Here is a 13,960-nt window from a genome sequence, read left to right on the forward strand (position 1 = left end):
TTACAATCTCTCTCTCTCTCTCTCTCTCTCTCTCTCTCTCTCTCTCTCTCTCTCTCTCTCATTTATAAATTACCTTTATGAATGGAGTTAAAAACCAAGTCATACGGGAAAAAACCCAAGAACATTAATCCAAACCATCTGACAGACCCAGACAAAATTTGGCATGCAGCCCCTATGTGACCCCTGGAAGGTTATACCTCAAAATCAAACCCCTACTCCATGAAAGACATAAAACACAGGCAAATTGAATGAAATTTTCGTTTTTACCAATTCCATCAGGTTTTCCTTGTGGTACTTATGGGTTAATGGTATATTACGCCTGAGCACTCCAGATTTTCTTCCAGGCAACAATAAATCCCCTATAACATCAATTTTTTATCAGAATTTACGTTAATTTTATCATAATTAAATGATAATTATTAATATAATTGTTAATTACCTCTATGAAATCAACAATGATAACCTATGTCGACAATTTCTATAACAGACCACTCAGACTTCGGCCTACACTTTCCCTTAGAAACGCCAGAGGAAACTGCAATGCGTTCATTAATACTCACACAGGAAACTGAAAACAGTTGCAGTTCTCTTTATGATGTCTAAAATTGCCATCGTGATAATAATTCAGTATTTACAGTCAACAGACACAGTATCTTAATAACTTATGGAGATACTGAAGCTATTTGTCAAGCTGACAGCTTACCATCTTAGTTTTATGCGAAAACGAGGTCTTGAAAACGAGGTGATAATCAGAAAACTGAACGGTCCCTGGTTACAGCAGAGAGGAGGTCTAATGTTAGTACAGGCTTTCGCTGTATGATATTTGCACTTAAATATGACTTGATACAATCACTGCCGCAGAAGTCTTTTGTGCATGGGGGTTATATGAAATTCGTCAGAGTCTCCTATATAGTGTCTACAAGGCTTGATCTGCTATTCATTTACATGATGGAACATCTTCACCTACTAGCCTTTCGGTATGCGTGCATTTCTGTTCGTTGCAGAAGTCTGTAAGACACTGTTACCTTTTCCCCTAGCAGAGTCTTCTTTAATGTATTCAAGACACAATTGTTAATCACAGGAAGGAAAGGCATTTTCAACGATAGTACACATGATTTACATGACAAAACAATTCATAGGAGAGGTAGGAAAATATTTTCTGAGTTTTCAAAGTTTTCCCAGGTACCTCTGAGTTGGTCAGGTAGAATATATATATATATATATATATATATATATATATATATATATATATATATATATATATATATATATATATATATATATATATATATATATATATAGATAGGTGTGTGTGTCTGTGTTAAAGGGGCCGATGTAGAAAATTGACAAGGGCCATTCGGTCTCACCTGAACTCGGTTGGTACGTTACCTTGTCGTCGGCAGCAAAGAAGTTCCCTTCTCTCTCTCTCTTTCTCTCTCTCTCTCTCTCTCTCTCTCTCTCTCTCTCTCTCTCTCTCTCTCTCATTTACATAATCTATCTAAAGGTGTGCAAATCAAACCATAAACTACAAAAAAGGGCGTTTATTAAGTAAGCTTGATAACAAATCATGCAAAAATTGATTAAGGAAGATGGATACCAAACCCATTGAGCATTACCCCGAAATAAAGGGAAAAATAATTGCATGCCACAAATGATATGTGGGGATTATTTCCTGTCTCCCACCATGTCTATAAGCTAACCCCTATTTCATGAAAGTTCTTTACACATAACTTTCGAAGTCATTTCTGTTCCTGTCCCATAAACAAAAAAACGACCGCTTTTCCCATCGGTCATTTTAAATGCTAGCTTAACCAGGAGCATATGTTCCTCAATCAATCACGGGTCCATTGAAACATTTCTGTATGAGGGGAAAGGAACCATCTCTATTAAGATCCAGTTTATAAACTTGCCAAAACACATTTAGATAAAAAGTTAATAAATGACAAAAAGAATAATCACTAAACAATAATGGTAAAACTTGTAAAAGCTAGTATGTTTAAAGTTCAGAACTTACTTTCTGCAGAGGGAATTTCAGTTCCCTAATGCGTCCCACTTACAAAGGAATGCCTGACTCTGCCAGAGCCCTCGCACTTTAGCAATTTTGTAACAAACGTATGCACATATATCTCTGTTTACTGCCCACAAATTTTATTACAACCAGACCAAAAAACTCCAAGGAATAATGATGGAAATTTCCATCATTGCCACGTGATGCTGTATCTGAGCGCTCTATGAACGATGTTCGGGTCATCGAACAATCAATTGCTGAATCTACATTTGTTCTCATGTGAACGGATCTCCGTGGTTTCCGAACGCCCCTGGAAAGACTGACACATTTAAATCTCAAAAGTCACTGAGCGCTGGATGCTGAATAACTGAATAACCACTGAAGACACATGCAAGATCGCTGAACACGGCAAGCATTGGTATGATACACTATCTCTCCATATAAACTTAATATATAGATAAAACCTATTCCAATATTATTTTACTCCTCCCGTGTCCCTTTATTCTCTTGTGTTAGTGAAACCTCCAAAGCATTCCCCTTCAATCCCGTACTATTTTCACTGCAGCCAACATCCTATACTTTCTATTTTGTGAAGGCTTTGTAGTGACAAGCGTATCCAAAAAAGCGCGAGGAATTCGAGAGGTTAAGAAGGCATTGTGGCTATTACAATATATAATTATATATATATATATATATATATATATATATATATATATATATATATATATATATATATATATATATATATATTGATAATTTTTATATACATATACATATGTACTGATATATATATATATATATATATATATATATATATATATATATATATATATATATATATATATATATATATATATATATATATATATGGACAAATCATTCACCATCGCCCAAGTACTTTTGTCACAGCTGCATCGACTTAGATGTTTTATCTTGAGATCGATTTTTTTTCAATAAACTTTCTCCCACTGGTTTGTTCAGGTGGAGCCACACCCTTTTTGAGAAAGGGACTGAATGTTCATATGCATACATACATATGTAAACTCATAATAGAAAAAAATAATTCAGTGTTCTCTCTCTCTCTCTCTCTCTCTCTCTCTCTCTCTCTCTCTCTCTCTCTCTCTCTCTCTCTCTCTCTCTTTAAATATTCTTCTCCCAGATATTAATAAGTCAGTTACATAGGTGGCAATAACTCTCAATTGCTTTTTTGAAAGCCTCCGGTCTGAGAAATTATCTAATAATCAGGTTATCAGGGAGGGCATTGTGGACGTGTAAATAAAGTCTGACCAGCTAAAGTGGCGCTAAAAGAGAAAATGGTTTATCATCAGAATCACATTAGGGTAGTTTTTTGTTGTCTATACGCAATGGGTTTTGGTGTTTTTATTGAATGAAACTAATATCAATAAATATCACTATATGTTTTAAAAATAGTCATATATTATCTCATGTTTGTAGTATGTGAGATTGTTTCAAATACAGGTTAGCTCCCGTTTAAAAAGGGCTCCTTTAATAATTACATTCAACGAGAACCTATTGAACACATAACACTATTCATTAATTGGAAAGACACTGCTTCAAGATTGATGAAAATAGTTCCACATACACTTTTCACCTTAATGAAATTCCTCCTAAGTTACGTTTTATGAATCGTATTTTCTTAACAACAGTGCGGTCATTAAAAGCTCATGAAATGAAAGCGCAAATGATTGTTTTTCTCCGTTTAAATGAGAAGAACATTTCTCTTATAAACACAAAATAATAGCCAATATCACTGCATACATTTTTTAAGTGCCGATAGAAGTAAGCGACGCATACATGAATTTAAGTGTCATTGTTATCAATGTTTTAATTATTATGACTAATTCCATAATACGAGTATATACCTACTTACATACTTAAAACGTAAAATTACATAGTACCATCGAAGTAAGAATGTACTTACGATATCAATTTTTATTATTTCATTTGAAATTATTTAATATATTTTCTTCCACTATACGCCTGCTTCCTTCTCGAACAGTGTGATTGCCTGACTAATAGGGCCTACAGCCTTTCTTTGGTTTCATAAATCTTCAGCAGTTAGGCTTGTCGATATATATACATATATATATATATATATATATATATATATATATATATATATATATATATATATATATATATATATATATATATATGTGTGTGTGTGTGTGTGTGTGTGTGTGTGTGTGTGTATGTATGTATGTATGTATGTATGTATGTATGTATGTATGTACACATACACACACACACACACACACACACATATATATATATGTGTGGATAGACAGATGTAAAATATCCACCATTATAGTCTCCAACGCTGCTAAACACAGTCTCTGAGAACTCCGCCATTCATTTCTTTCTTGTACTCTATCTTCTTTGAATTTCTGTAATAAAAATATTTTAATGAATAATGAAGGCCTTATTCAGCAAAGATATGAACAAGAAATTTACGCAAGTCAACATGTTAAACGATAAACATACTGATCCTGAATAATGGCAAAAAAAGAAATAATAATAATTTGTTAACTATCAGTTCATTATGCATTTAACTTTCAGATATTTAATAATTACATACCTAAATAAACTTTCAGGTATTTCATAATAAATATGGCACCAGTTTGCATCATTAGCCCATACCTTATTAACATCTGAAGGGTAGGCAGAAAGAACAAAAACGAAATCATTTTCTAAAGTTCAATGTATAACCAGGGATCATTGAGCTAAGTCACTAATGACACGAGTATCTTCATATCCATCATTAATTCTAATATTTGCTTATGAAAAATTATCTTGCAATACTTCCCTTCAAGGCATGTGCCTTCTCAGAACAGCTCCAGGTTCATATGTTGGAAAATTCACTCCAGAAGACATCTCTCGCTGATCAGTAAACATTCTCTCACGAGGAGGCTCACCCGCAGCAGTGTAATTAAAGTACGAATTAATTGCAAACGCATCATCCAAAGCCATTTCCCAAGCCATTATCTACAAATCAAGGGGCTTCAAAGCAAGCATCACCGACCTCCACACAATTCTAACAAAACGATTGCAACGAGCATTGCCAGCTGGATGATGGGATGTATAATGAATCGTGCAGCTCCATGTTTGAGGAAGAAAGACTCCTGTTAACACGACTTAGAAAACCTACCTCTGTCTGAGGGTATATAGTTCGTTAGACTGAGAACTGTAAATAATTTAGGAAGACAATGACAGTTGTGGCAGTCATATTCTCGTAGGGAAAGGCAAAATAGAATCTACTATATTCACCAGCACTTATTAATGTATAGTGATTACTAGCATACGAAGAGGACAATGAAACTTTGAAATTTACATTGAAATTACTGAAAGGGTTTATGGCTTGTATTCGTAGAGCCTTTCAGTCGAGAAACATGCCAAGCGCCATTCTGGGCCAAAGTATTTTTAATTTAATTTATTATATTTTAAAAATGGCAATTGGCATGTTTCTCGACTGAAAAGCTCATATTAATTTTTCACGTCTCCATCAGAATAAGGAAAACTTTGGAGTCTGATGGAATGCATGAATCTGTTAACCCCTGGATGTAGAAAGTCATCCGGGATTAGTAGCAGCGCACGAGTGTCTGGACAAAGGGCCATGATGGACACAAGATGAAGAAGTCATAAGTTCAGCTTTACTTGGCACGACATTTTCAACTTTTGTTTTTTGGTCATAATGGAAAGGGTGTCTTATTCAACACTCAAATGCCATCATTTGAAGAACCGAGAGATCTCGAGAAAAAGGCCACTGTTATATTGGTTTAAAGGTGGCCGATAGTAAGGTCAGATACGTCAGTTTCAAAAGTAAAGGTTAAATTCTCATCGACTGAATTATTCGTAGCAACAAATGGCCCCTGAGAGAACAAGATAGTGGTATCAATTAGAGGGCGAATCTTTTCAGAAAAATAGGAATGATAAGCAAATGAACCTCTCATCCGCTGAAGCAATATCATGCTTTGGGGATTGGGCCTGTTCATCAGGGCCTCTAGATGAAAGGGATCAGATCACAGCTGATTTCATAGCCAAGTGGATGAATGGAGTGTGAAGAAATAACAAACTTTTCTTAATTCATAATGATACTATAATGATGGATTACCTCCATATACATTCTAAGATTTGCTTGTTCTTGAACATTGCCGCAAACGATGACGTCATCGAGAGAGGCATCAAATTTTTTAGGTCAGTCACTTTGATAATATCAATAAAAATCTTCTGAAAAGTCGTAACTCCATCGGTGAGGTCAAAGCAAAGTCTAGTAAAATGATTTAGGGCACCAACTGCTTCAAAGGCCACGTAAGGTCTAGCTTCCTCGATAAAGGGACTACTGTAAATGATAGGCACCTTAGACACTTGCTTCTTCAACACTGCGTCATCTTGATTTTACAGCAATAGGATGGTTATTGGGAAAATGGTTATGGAACACCTAACATTGGATAGTCACGTCCACCAACTGCTATGCCGGCATTGTAAGTGCCACCTATATGTGACACAAAACTAGAAGCCATTGAAATGTTTGTTTTGAAATGAGCTAAAGACATTTTCAGTTTTCAAAACTTTATTACCAATAAAATTTTTATAACTACTGGTATCAATAAGATCATTTACTTTTCTTGGAACAGTAGGGAAAAATCAGTGAATGAAGAGGTGACAGACTGAGGCTTTGCTTCGTTCAACATATTTTAATGACGTGTCTCAGCTCGTTGCAGTTTTGACACAGCCTAGCTGGCAGGGCTCTTCTGCATGATTCTCGTCTCCACAAAAGATACGCTTCTCTTGCATATCTAACATTTCTATATTCAAATCAGTAATCACAAATTTATGGCAGCATAACAGTATAATAGCAGCAGCATGGTCGCTTTCAACGAGAGGAAAACTATAAGACCATAAATACTTCAAGGCAAGTTCCAGTGCTCGTGTTTGATCACTTACTGCTAATAATACTTTTTTTTTTTTTTAGGAAGAAATTCCAGTAATAAGGGCATGAGATATAATTTCATCCGAAGATACATCACTGAAATTACACTCACTGCTATCGTGATGTAGAACACGTAATATTCATAGATGGATTTTGTTGACATTTGTCGACGAATGATAAGATAGTGTCGAGGAACTATTTCATTAGCTAGCTTTCTAAGTTTTCTAGTTGGGTCGACATAATTGCGGTAACAGTATAAGCGGTATGAATTCGAAATCATCTGGTGATAATGCGTTTGCAAACTTAACACAGCAAGTGTGCTTGAGTATATTTTTGAACGTGTAGGTAGAATGTTGAGACTTTTTAGCGGAAAAACTCATTTTATAACTTTGCAGTAAAAACAACTCGGTAAATGTTTAGGATAAAGATTTACAGACATGTACTGAGGAAAATTGGGAATGTTAGAGGATAAACAAATAGATTCTAAACATATCAAATGCCAATTTACCAGTCTCCACTCGTCTCCAGCCTCCCTTCTTATAGGTCTCATCCTAGCAAATATGGATTTTCCAACTCTTCTGGCACTCACAGGGTGCCCCTGTTATCACATACTAATCTCCCAGGGATTTGTGCAAATGACATGTTCAAGACATCCTCCTTTCATCATTGCATCATAATTAAAGAAGAAGGAATTTTGCGTATGGTAACGATTCCATTTCTATCATGCCATCTGACTTCTAATATTCTTCTGAAAGTTTTATTTTTTAATTGAAAAATTTTCCAAATTATAGTTTCATCTTCATACAATGACTCACGTTCATATGGTAACAGAGATTGTACTCGACATATGTATAATCTTACTTTCATATGCAATTTCAGTCTTAGATTCCTAGACTTATTCATCATGCCCATTGTTTTATTAGCCATTTGTAAGTCTGACATTAAATTCCAGCTAAAGAGAACTACTGCTGGATATCGGTCTGAACATTCTAAAGTTAAATCCTCATCACTACTCTTTTCCCAATCTAATGTTATGCGATTCTTTATGCATACACTGCCCTTGCTACTTTAGTTTTTATTAGGTTTATTTTGAGTCCCATTTCTCTAGATATATAGGATGCTTTCTATCAACTATGCGTGTAAATCTTGTGATGTTTTGCTGATTAAACAGCATCATCTGCAGATTCTAAATATACCAACTTTCTATTGTTATCCCGAACTAAATCTTCTCTTTCATCTCTGAACATTTTTTTTTCTTTCTCATTATAAAACCTTTAAGAAGGGTAAATAGCAAAGATGAAATATCAGTCACTCGGGGCAACCACTGTTCACGGCATACTCTCTCTACTAGATCCTATCAATTTAACTTCATGTCTACTTTGTTCGTAAATAATTTGAGTCAGCTTTACATGTTCAACGGGAATTCCAAAGTGATCTAGGAACTTTTATGTTATTGGTCTATGAACGGTATAAAATGTCTTCTCATAGTCAACAAAATCTATCTAGTTTATTTTTAAACTCCATATATTGTTATGCAATATGTCTTAACACTGCTATTTGATCTGTGCAATTCCTACCGTTTCTAATGCCAACTTTTTCTTCTCTGGGGTTTTTAAATATCATTTCAAGAGCTTACAGAGAATAAGCTTACTGAATAGCTTCAATGCAACAAATATTGATTAGATACCTCTATAGTCACCATATTCAGTTACTAGTAGGTCACCTTTCTTTAGTATCTTAGCTGTGACCTCAAATTTTCAATCATCAGGCTTTGTTTCCACATTCCATAAGCTGTAAAAAAAACTTATTATTTAAGGAGTTCTTTTAGTGTTAGCCAAAATAATCTCTGCTGTGATTCTATCATAGCCTGGTGTTTTTTTCCTAAGTTTTCTCATTACTGATTACACTTCAAAAACTTTACCTTTAATTCATAGGCACGTCCAAGTCTTTGTCAGTTCCTGTTGTATCATTCAAATTATCTTCCACATACCTCTTTTTCATGACAATATATTGTTCCACCCAGTGTGGTCTTTCTCCTTTGTCTGATGCTATTAATGGCCCATCACCCTCTATGGATATTTCATTAATGATTCTTTGTCCTAACTTAACATAAATTCCTCTCTCTGAATATGAGATTTAGTCCATATCTCCAACCTGTTTGTTCAAATGATCTTTCTTATCTCTTCTCGATCTTCTGCAAACTTCATTATCTACACTTCAATACTTAGTACATTATGCTTTGCAGTCTTCGTCTCCTTTCAGAAAATCAGCCACTGGTACCTTTTGTTTTCGTGTATTATTTACAGTTTCTCAAATATCAGCCATTACTCAAATTTTCTGTCTTGTTACCTCATATCTTAGCACTTCTTTTCAAACAGAATGATATTTATTCTGGAGGTCAAAATAATCATTCTTCCTACTCTTTTGCTTTATTCCTCAAAAATTCTTCCCATTCAACTAATTTTTTTTCTTTTTTATAGTTATTTGAAATAAGTTTATCACTTTTATCTTCGTCACTCCAACATAAAAAGAATACATTTTCTATTCAAACAAACGACATTTAAAGAGAAAATGAAAAATGGTGACAATTTCATGTAATAAAAGATATAAATGTTCCGTTTTGCTTCAAATACCAACGCAAAAAAGATGGTAAAACAAAAGACAGCTTTGGTTCGTATTTCATTCATGTCTGGTGCCATAAATTTTCGTTAAAATGGGTGGGTAAAAATGGAACTCACCTTTTATCATTGGAATTTTGTGAAATTTGAGTTGCATCGTCGAACACTGTCTTTATGTTGAAATTAAAAACAAATAATAGAATGAAAACATGAATGATGTAGCAAAGCTTAATATATTTTTCCTTTCCCAAGTAAATTTTTCAGTCCACTACTCTGCGTTAGCAATTGTGTTGTCTGATATCTGGAGACATTGTAATACTGTCGTTCGTGCTTGATAAAGAGGCTGCACATTATTCGGTAAATTAAGACACACGTACACACTCACGCACACGCTGATATATATATATATATATATATATATATATATATATATATATATATATATATATATATATATATATATATATATATATATATTCATAAATTAAGATATATATATATATATATATATATATATATATATATATATATATATATATATATATATATATATATAGATAGATAGATATATATATATATATATATATATATAGATAGATAGATAGATAGATAGTAGATACTGCCGATAATTATTTTTATTATGTTACCTTATGTATCTTGATCTTGTGTATTGTATTTGTATATTCCATGTATATGGCCCTGAGTCGAAATAAAGATTATTATTATTATTATTATTATTATTATTATTATTATTATTATTATTATTATTATTATTATTATTATCAGCGTGAACATATTTTAAGCTATCAATAGTCCTATGGAGAAAACGAGAAAATAGTCATTACCATAGACTTCTTTGCAGGAACCTCGTTGTATTGGGCCTTAGTGTGAATTTTTGTTTAAGTCACGGTAACGATTTAAAAGCACCCTTAAAAGGAATTGCAGGTCTTGCACGTTTAATTAAATACAGATATTAGAATAATGAAGTCGGATAAAGTAATGTCATGAATACTGAATTATAAACTTGAAAAAACCAGCTAATTGCATATGAAAATACGTACGCAATATGTTAATAGGCATACTGACATTTAGAAGTGACAATCAGATTTTAATACTTTCTTGGAAAAGACAATTTTCGGTTCTGACGAGTAGATATATTGCCATGTATTATCTCCTAAGCTTCTTTTCATGTCCTATAATGTACGACCTCCCTACAATGCGTAGAATACGAGTACCAATGGGGCCCAGAGTCGATTCATCATGAAATCCTGCTCACAATTTATCACTTGATTAACAAAAGCCATGGATGTTCAGGTGTGTTAGATTTTCTAACTCATTTAATATATTCCTTTTATTTTTTATGATAAGCATTGATGTGGTATTCTTAACCAACGTCACATTAAATCAAGTACTCAAATTCATCAGATTAAAAGACGATGAGCATGTTTACAGCTTCCTGATACCAGTGGTAAGTTATGCGAATTGATCAGACTTGGGTATCAATATGAGCTTTTCAGCTTTCATGAAAAAAATATACAAACAGACATTCGTTGTATCAACGGGTTCCTCTCTCTCCCTTATATTAGTCAATTGGTATATGGAACACTTTGAAGTGTCTTTATTGGCAAGCATTAACGTGAAAGGTGTCACATTAATGTTATGAAAACCGATTGTCGATGATATTTTGCCATACTGGAAGTAGATAATGATGAAAGAACATTTCACAGAATTTACTCTAGAAAAGAGGCAAGATAACATCCATCCCTTTCTAGACGCACAGTAGCAAAACACCAGGGATGGTATTTTTCATACCAAAAATCGAACATAAAAAAAGTAATAGCAGTAGGTTTTTTCCTGCAAGCCCATATACTTTGTGACGGTGCTTAATTACACGGAGAGATGAATATCATAGAAACTGGTTTTCATGATACATAATATCCAACCTGATTTCTGGACAATGATCTCAAAAAAGCAAGGGTTATTTACGAATCAATAGTGAGAAAAGAAAATGGGTAATGGAAAGAGATCATATAATAGTTATCCTATCACATTATTAGAATGGTCACCTAAAATGTCTGGGAAAGACAACATAAATTTTCATTTCTTTTTCTAGTTTTATTCTTGACTCCCTTTGCAAAATTAGTCTCTATTAAGTGTTTATTAACGCGGACGCTTATGTTGACTCAGGAAAAGAAAGCCTGGAATGCTTTTATCATGGTGTAAGAATGCTGCCTACCCCATGATAAATAATTAAGTGTGTATAAACAAAGATATGATAATGGGACAACAGTATTTTGTATTTGCAATATATAATAGAATATAATAGGTATTTACAGAGTAAAAAGAGAAAAGTTATAAGCATACAGAAATCAACGCATGAAACAGAGCAATATTATCATAGAATCATTTTTCTACAATATCAATGCCAATTGTCAGGCTAAAGACTCTTGATTAGAAAAGATTTTTCTAGATAAACACAGAACTAAATTTGCAGCATTGGAAAACAGTATGGAAAATTACCTTCGATGAATTAACACGTTGCGATCATAGGCTTCGAATTTGATCTGCCAAAATTCGAAGTCGTTCGCGAAATATTGCGACGGTCTGATCGGACCATCTGAAGATATTCAGCCGTAATGGAGATTTCATTTAGAACAAATATGGCATCGTCTCTGGAAGAGGTTAGCTCATGAGTAACTAAATAAGCTTTTTTTATGGTTCGAATACTTTTTGTTCTTTGTCTGAAGTTATGTATTATTGCTCTTCTCTTCGTCACTACATTCTTTAGACATTACACTCCAAAAGCATGAGTACAATTTACGTTTTTTCAATGAATTTCCTTCAAATAATTCTTAACCTCTTGATGTTGCCCGCGGCGAACGAAGTCAATCGCAAGATGGCTCGATACGAATCTCAAGCTTTAAGACATCCATAGTGCGCTGTAAGCCAGAACCAGGTTTCAAAATATAAAACCACAATTTCTACCGTACTCTCGCCCTAATACACAGCTGGGGTTGGTTGCCATACAGATTCCGAAGCTTTTGTTTCGTATTAATAGAGTTAACCTTTGATAGTTTTTAGGTAGTTGGACATGATGCCGAATGCACTTAGGCCGAAAGACAAGAGGCCGAAGCCAAGAAGTCGAACGAACATGAATACGAACGGACAGGAAGAAGAGTGGACATGATGCCGAATGGCCAGAATTCCGAGTAGACAAAATGCCGAACAGACGTGAGGCCGGATGTACAAGAAGTCGAAACAGTCTTGGGTGGGTCGTAAATTAGATAATTACCACAAACCTTAAATAGATAATTAGCAATTTCTTTATAGGTAACAAGGAAAACAATTTTCTTTTCTATTTTAAATTTACTATCCCTTGAGTTTGACCACGGATTTCGTTAAGACAGCACGAGGAGGAAGAAAGCTTCTTTTTAGTGGTTATGCATAATGTGAAAAATATTTATATAAAACTTTTATTATGTAATTAAAGACTGTAATCATTGTATACAATTGTTTGCCTAGTGGGGCACAGTCAAATGTTCTATCTCCAAACCAGAAAAGAAAGCAACAGCATCACTTTCATACATCCGAAAGTTCTCTCCTCGTCATTCGGTTTTTAAAGTATTGGACGGTAAGAAGTGTAAAGCTGAGCATTCGGAAGAAGTGACGAGCACCATAATTCGGAATGCAATGGAAGAATTGCCACTTGGAAGAATCATACGAAGCGCAAGAAAGGTAGAAATGGTCGAAGCTTTGGATGCAACAACACGAGGAAAGAACTTTCGGATGTATGAAAGTGACGCTGTTGCTTTCTTTTCTGGTTTGGAGATAGAACATTTGACTCTGCCCCACTAGGCAAGCAACTGTATACAATGATTACAGTCTTTAATTACATAATAAAAGTTTTATATATATATTTTTTACATTATGCTTTATTACTTGTAATTTACTTCACTTCATTATTATTTTATGGCTTGCATTGTTTTCACTAATATTTTATGAAAAAAAGTTGCAAATAATGGTTTTGATTATTTATCCTAAATCTTTGGAGAAAGAAAGTTGGAAACAACGGTTTTCATTATCTAAACTATTCCTCTCGACTACTTGTATATTCAGCATTTCGTCCATTCGGCTTCCTGTCAGTTCGACTTTGTGACCGTTCGGCATCACGTCCATTCTTCTTCCTGTCCGTTCGACTTCTTGGCTTCAGCCTCTTGGCTCCGGCATAAGAGCATTCGGCATCGTGTCCGCACACGAGTTTTTAGGAAGGAAACCATCTAAACTTCCTTTACTATACATAATACAACAAAAAAAAAGATGTACGGTATAACGATCTCATAAGTCATTTGAGAATCATGATTATTAATATTAATAAAACGTTCA

Source organism: Macrobrachium rosenbergii, chromosome 43 (assembly GCF_040412425.1).
Source record: "Macrobrachium rosenbergii isolate ZJJX-2024 chromosome 43, ASM4041242v1, whole genome shotgun sequence".
In the NCBI taxonomy this organism is placed as follows: Eukaryota; Metazoa; Arthropoda; class Malacostraca; order Decapoda; family Palaemonidae; genus Macrobrachium; species Macrobrachium rosenbergii.